The following is a 6,810-nucleotide window of genomic DNA, read 5'->3' as shown; positions in this document are numbered from 1 at the left end:
AGCAACAGCCCTCCATGTACAAGTGCTTTACAGCAGACCAATTCCCTGGCCTGCACCACTGGTGCCTTGAAGGACACGATTACGCCCATTTGAATAGTGAAGAAAGTGAGTGTCGCCGAGTCTCAAGCGGGTACTGCCACCGCCTGAGGCAATAAGCAAGGCCGAGGCAAAGCTGACATCCAAACTGAGGTCTCCTGAGCCTGGCAGCAGGGCTGCTCCTTGATGCTTCTCCCAGCTTCTCCCTCCCAGGGCGCAGCTCAGAGAGATCAGGCACAGAAGCCCTGGCACGGGAGACTCTAGGCCAAGGAGTGCAGAGGGTCAGTGGATTTAGGCCACAGTGGGGGAGGGGGATGTCCATCCAGGGGGTCCTATATCTGAGCCTTGTTCATCTTACCTTCCTCCGGGACCACGCACCGCTTCCTGCCCTTGCCCTTGTCCTGCTTTAGGCTGTGTCAGCCCAGAGTACCCTTTTTGCAAAAGTTTCGAGGGTTGAGCATCCTACACGTGCTTTTCACCACTGAAGACTTCCCAGGCTTCACCTGAACCGGAGAGAGCAGGTCCAGAGCTCAAGACCCTCCTGCTGTCCAGGACCCCAGCCCCGCCTGGCTGCCCAGTTCCATAGAAGCCCCCCCTCTCCCCTGTCCCCTACTCCCAGAGGCTGAAACGTCTCATAAAGGAAGGCCTGATTCCTTTAAGCCAGTGGGCCCCCTGGTGGACTGACTGGTAGCTGAACCTCAGTCACTAGCCACCAATAAGATTTACAAAGTTGGCAGTGGCAGGGGCCTAGTTAGGCCTGGTCCCCAACTAGATTCAGAGGGAGCCCTGTAGCACCCCAAGACTCTCTGTCCTCTGTCTCAGCCTTTGCCCCTTCCTTGTAGGTAGGACCTTCTCCCCCAGGTTCAGAACATTTGTAGGACTCCTGCGTCTTATTCAATAAGCATTGCTTCTTCACTGAGCATGACTGGTCATCCTGGCACAAACCTGAGGGCTGACCAACCTGGAGCCAGTTGGGGGGTTATAGGGGAGCAGGCTCTAGCTTTCTCTTCCTCTGAAGAGAGACAACATGGACAAGGAAGGAGTGCATGTGACAAATGCACAAAAGAGCATCTTCTCAGGAAGTGAAGGAAGTCCCCAGAAGCCAAAAGGAAGGTGGTGGGGGGTGGGGGGGGCAGTCATGACCCAGACACGGGCGAGGGGAGAGTGCCAGGGACAGCCTGATAGGTGGGCAATGAGAGTCACTGGCTCAGGAGGGTACGCATAGGGTTCACGTTCAGGCGTTCCTGGCCTGGGGAAAGATAGACATGCAGAACAAGGACCGACAGAAACAGAGAGAGGGAGAAAATAAAGACAAACATCTGGAAACATTATGATGAAAACTGAGTGTTAGAGACAGAAGGACAGGCAGACAGACAGACGGACAGACAGAGAGAGTAAGATACAGTAATAAAAAGTAAAATGAGTCAGAACTTCAAATAAATCCAAATAGCTATCGAGAGGGAACGAGGTGAGGAGTAAGGGCGCAAGGAGATGTAGAGCATGAGAGTGAGGTGAAGGACAACAGAGAGACAGAGGGAATATGGCGGACAGAGCTGTTTAGGCAAGGGCTGATTTCAGGTCATCCAGACACGCTCTCAGACGGAGTCCTCACAAAGAACCTGCCCAGTGTTTGTCTGAGTTCTCTTTCCCGCCATGCCCAATGGAAGGACTTGATTGAACTCCTGCCTTAGGAAAGGAAGAGGAGGTCACCCCCAAGCTAGACAGGAGCCCTGCCATCTCTGACTTATTATTCAGAGACACAGGGGACTCCCGTGGTAGGTGATGTTCATTCAGGTGCTACCTGTCAGCATGGCTGACACTTTTTATATTGCCCTGTCTTCTGAGACGTTCTGCATCCTGCCCCCCTCCTCCACAGGCAGCCTGCCTCGTGGCCTGATGGCTCTCCTTGTCTCCCAGACATTTCCCCCAATAAACCCTTGATCTAATCTCGTCTTGACATCTGCTTTTCAGAGGTTCCAAAGAACAGATGCATCTATTTGTTTGGGCTTGAATTATTCAGGCAGCGAAGGAAAAGAAAGTAAGGAGGCAGAAGAAGTTTTGGAAAAGAGAGAATATGTTTTTCTCTGATACATATCATTATCGAATGAAGATGGTAATTATATTCCATGAGAAACATTAAAAAGAGTGAGGTCCCCATTTTGTTTAAATGACTATATTCAGCGTATACCTAAAATTTCAGCCCTTACAGCCATGTAAACTATGATGAAAAATATTCGGTGTCAACTTAAAACCTTCTAGGCAATAGTAGCTTCACAGAAATTTGTTTCAGATGTATGTGTCGAGGAAAAATAAATTTTTTTGAAGACCACTCTCCCAGACCTGAAATCCTGTATGACCCCTATTCAAGACTGAGTCACATAGCAGAAGGTGAGAAAATGCAAGGCTAAATAACACTTCATTATTAGGTAGATCAGGGTCTAAACGCCCAAACTAAGATTCAAGGTAGCTAACCTGGGTCACAGCCTTTCCTTTTCCTGATTGATGATGGGCCTAAATTTTAGACCCTAAAGTAGCTTAGAACTAAGGCATGACCTGCTCCATGTCCAGCCCTAAATTCCAGACCTGGCTCTAGATCTTCTAATCCAACAAGTGGAAAGGCTGCGAGCAGCAGTACCAGAGACGATGTAGCGAAAATGCTTCTTCCTCCATCTCCAGGTAACGTGTGCACCTTTCATAGGATTCACACACACAAGATAGGACTCAAAAATGCCCCTGGAATCTGACCAACAGAAAATCTGAGGGTCAGGAGACATTGAAAGAGAGAAATAAATCAGAATAAGAGAAGTGCAACAACCAACCAAAATTAAATGTGAAACAGTAACCTCAAACTCTAAAGAATCCCCCCAAAAGGCTGAAGACAGAGAAATGGGGGTGGGTGGATATCCAACAATCTTAGATTTTCATGTAGTTTTAAATATATAACTTTATTTCTTTGTGTTGTTTTCATGTTAATAAGCATTAAACTCTTGATAAAAGAAAGTGTGGGCAGTGAGGAGAGAGCACGGAGGAACTGGGGATCAGTTATCCAAGTCTGAGCCTGTCCGATGGGTCTTCTCAGGTCTGGTTAAGAAGGGGTTTCTACCTGGGAAGAGAGGAGGGAATCAGAGATGTGGGAAGGTGCAAATGTGGGAGGGACATACACTGGGTCCCAAGACCCCCGTAGTCTGCATCCTGCTGGGTACTCTCCTCCCGGGAGCACTGAGATGCGCTGCCCAGGAATCAGGGACAGGGGACAGGGAATTCTAGGAAAGCCATCCTAAGGAATTAGAATCGTATCATCCCTTACCTCACAGTTTAAATGTGGAGAGGAAAGTGACTCATTATTACAAGCTGTAAGAAAAAAAACAATGGCAGTTGAAAATCGTCATAATAAAACTTCAGTAACGGTCGAGGGGCTTGCCGATAACCTTGTCGGAAGGGCCCGGTCACTCAGAAGAAAGGAGGGATGCCCATGACAGGAAATGGAACTGTGCCTTTTTGAGGAAGGGGTCTTGGGCCTCCCTCGCTACGGCCCGACCCGCGAACCAAATCTCAAGGCAGACCCCGGTGGTAAAGCTCTGATGTCACAGATTTCTAAGAGCACTGCCAGTTCTGGCCTGCCTCCGGGACACCCTGTTCTTCTGGAACGTTCCCGGGACACAGCCCAGGGCAGCGGAGCGGGGAGAGGGGCTCTCACCTCATTCCAAGCTGAGCCACGGCTCCATACACTGCTGCCTGCAGTTGTAGAAGCAACACTTCTTGTCCCCCTTGCAACCCCTGTCGCGCCAACACAGAGGTAAGAGGACGAAAGGGCAGCCAAGTGCAAACTCTGGGCAATATCCAGGTTTCTTTACAACTGAGGAGAAACGCCACAGGGTGAGCTGGGGGCGCCGGAGCGTCGTGGCCAGCAGGCCCCCGGGACCGCTCCGAGGAAGGTTCCCCCACCCCAGCCACGCGCCCGGGGACACGCACCCGTCCGCTGCCTCTGCCGCCCGGGCTGCGCCGTGTGGAGGCCGAGGAGGAGGCCGAGGAGGATCGCGGTGAGTGCGGAGGGGCCGAGCAGCTTCATGGCGCGGCCGAGCGTGTGCGCAGCGTGCCGGGTGATTCTTGGCTTATATCCCCTCTGGCGGGTGCCCGCCGGCAGGGGGCGCTGTGGTTCCCGGGGGGGGTCCAAGGTCACAGGTGCCTCCCTCGGACCTGGAAATAGCAGCCTTCCCGCCACCCCCCAGGAGAGGCCTGGCAGCAACCCCTCTTTTTCAGGGAGGGTCAGGGCTGGCCTGGCCCTTACTACTCGGTGCTTTACGGCGTGGATTTGGAGGCGGTAGGAGGGAACCGGCTTTCCGGGGCGCTCCTTAGGTCTGACACACTCCGCTCTTCTCACTGTGTCTCCAGAACAGTTTAAAGCAGCGGATTTCAGAAATGAGTACATTTGAAGAGCTTACTTTGAAACAGATACAGGCACAAAGACAAGGCAAGAAAACGAGCTATTAGCAAGATCGTATCTAGACTTAGGGAGAATATCAATGCGTTGGGCACCGGAGACAGAACTCGAAGTTGTATGAATGTTTTCTACCTTAACTCCTGTCTTTATGCCTCCACGACTTTGTGAACACTTCATTTGCTGATCAGGTCTAACTGGAGGTCACTTTGGAACGTGAAACCCAGGCCCCAAGACCCTGCTAGCTCACCCTGTCCCCCCCCCACACACACACAAGGGTGCGTTGTTCCTGCTTGCCTGGTGGCAAAGAACATATCCATCCAAACAGATGTATGGATGCTCACAGGAGAATGGGTACCAGCTGTGGGAGGCAGAGAGCTGCTGAAAAGAGTCAGTTCCTGGAGCAGCAACTCTGTCCTCCTGTTCCTTTCTTTCCAGCGCCGTGTTGTAGCTACCTCCGGGCGTTTTTCCACTGTGCATCTTCCTTTCTAGCTCTAGCTTGGCCTGTTCTCTGTGAAGTTCAGTCCAAATTTAGAAAAAAAAAAAAAAAGATCCTTTCCAATAGGTTTAACAGGGCAGTAACTTCAAGTGTCTGCACTTTTATTCTCAAGATTTTTGTTTGCAGTCCCACACGCCCACTCATGACCTTTCTATTTTCAAAGAACCTTGATATTCACTGCAGTTTTATGCTACTAAAATATGACAAAGATATGACATGCAAGGGAAGCTATATGCCAATCTTCCTATAAACGTAAGGCAAAAATCCTAAGCACAATATTAGCTAGTGAATTTTGTCATATATAAAAATGGTGATGCATCATGAACAAGTGGGGACTTATTTCAACCGTATATGGTTGGTTTAACATTCAAAAGTCAGCCAGTGGATTAGTCCTTACTAAGAAATAAGAGGAAAATCATATGATCATCTCCACATCAGCAGTAGAATATGTAAAAAATTATTTATCCATTAATGATAAAAGAATATAATGGTACAGGATTAGAAGTTCACTTAGTTACTTTGATAGCAAAGCCTCTATAAAATCCCTACTGCAGAAGTAAGCATTTTCAGAATGGTGGAATAAGAGCTGCTCCTCCATAAGCAGAATGTGTTAGAATATGAACAAATGTTGTCAAAATCAACCTTTTCAGAACTTTGCAACTTACCAAAGGCGTGCAACAATCCATGAAGTGTTTATTCAAGAAGAACAACTGCATCTGGGCAAGAAGAGAGAGCTTCGTGGCAATCTGACTTGCCCCACTCGCATCCCTTTCTTCCTGGCTGGGAGGTAGCCTGGAGGCCAGCAGGCTTGCATTGTGGGGGGTGTGAAAACCAGCAGCATGGCACTCATTGAAGTACAGAGTGCATTTGATGCTACTCGAAAGCTCCATCACCAAAAAAAGGGTCCCTATTTGACCTGTTGGGCAACTTCATAAAAAGAGCCTGTTTTATTTCACCCAACTCAGAGCTTGCTCTTTGTGGTCAGTCCTCTCCCTGGGTCAATTTTTTGACAGTATGGCATCTTCAGACAGTGAGACCAATTGGAGCTAGTGAGAGGCTGACCAAAAAAAAATAAAAAGAACAAGTGGGGAAGGCCACACACACATGTGGGGGTGTGTCTAGGCCTAGTGCTATGTACATGCTCTGCGGACAGGCCTGCTGTTCTATTTACATATTGGCCCCATCCTTCATCTTGATTAGGATTTTAGGGCTGATTACAATTGATGTCTTGTACTTGCTGTTTGGGTTGAATATAGTCGCTGTCTTGGGATCTATCTTGGTGTCTGCCTTGTTGTAGGTGAGGGAGTGGTTCTCTCCCTTGCTATTAGCCTGGCATGTCACTGCATATAGGCCACGTCCTTGATCTTGGTTAGGATAGGATGTGTCTGATTATGATCATTGTCATATACTTGCTTTAAAGTTAGGATATTATAACTGCCTTTGGAGCCAGCCTGGTGTCTGCTTTTTTATCCAGAAGAGTGTGGACCTTGTTCTCTGTTTGGAAATCTGTATGATCCATCTGGTGACTGATAATAAGAGTGTTTGGGCTCAATAATCTCCAAAGTTCCCTTCCACCTCTCACCCCTCCCCATCTGCTCCCCACCAACTCATCATGTTCCACAAAGGGCTGTGACTTGGGTTGCAGAAGAATTAGTTCCCATCAGGAAGAAGAATATGTGCCTGAATAGCACCCAGAAAACCCTTAAAAGTCATTCTCCTTGGCAGCTTTTCCCCAAGCCCACCTCCTACACTCACCACTGAGGCCCATCATAGCTACTTGCTTCTCAAAAATGAGGAGCAGAGAAAGGACAAAGATATTGGACTTCATCTTGCCAGG

General features: G+C 48.9%; 1 long non-coding RNA gene across 1 annotated transcript; it reads right to left on the bottom strand.

Moving 5' to 3' along the window:
• Positions 1-2,962: 2,962 nt before the first annotated feature.
• On the bottom strand, positions 2,963-4,148 carry LOC118549977 (uncharacterized). The gene is made up of 4 exons (XR_004924328.2): positions 4,009-4,148; positions 3,734-3,892; positions 3,344-3,387; positions 2,963-3,139 (listed from the first exon to the last, which is right to left on the bottom strand). It is a non-coding gene; the product is annotated as an uncharacterized LOC118549977 (long non-coding RNA).
• Between the last annotated feature and the right edge of the window lie 2,662 nt (positions 4,149-6,810).

This window comes from Halichoerus grypus, chromosome 10 (assembly GCF_964656455.1).
Source record: "Halichoerus grypus chromosome 10, mHalGry1.hap1.1, whole genome shotgun sequence".
Classification (NCBI taxonomy): domain Eukaryota; kingdom Metazoa; phylum Chordata; class Mammalia; order Carnivora; family Phocidae; genus Halichoerus; species Halichoerus grypus.
This window is presented reverse-complemented; position numbering and strand designations above follow the sequence as displayed.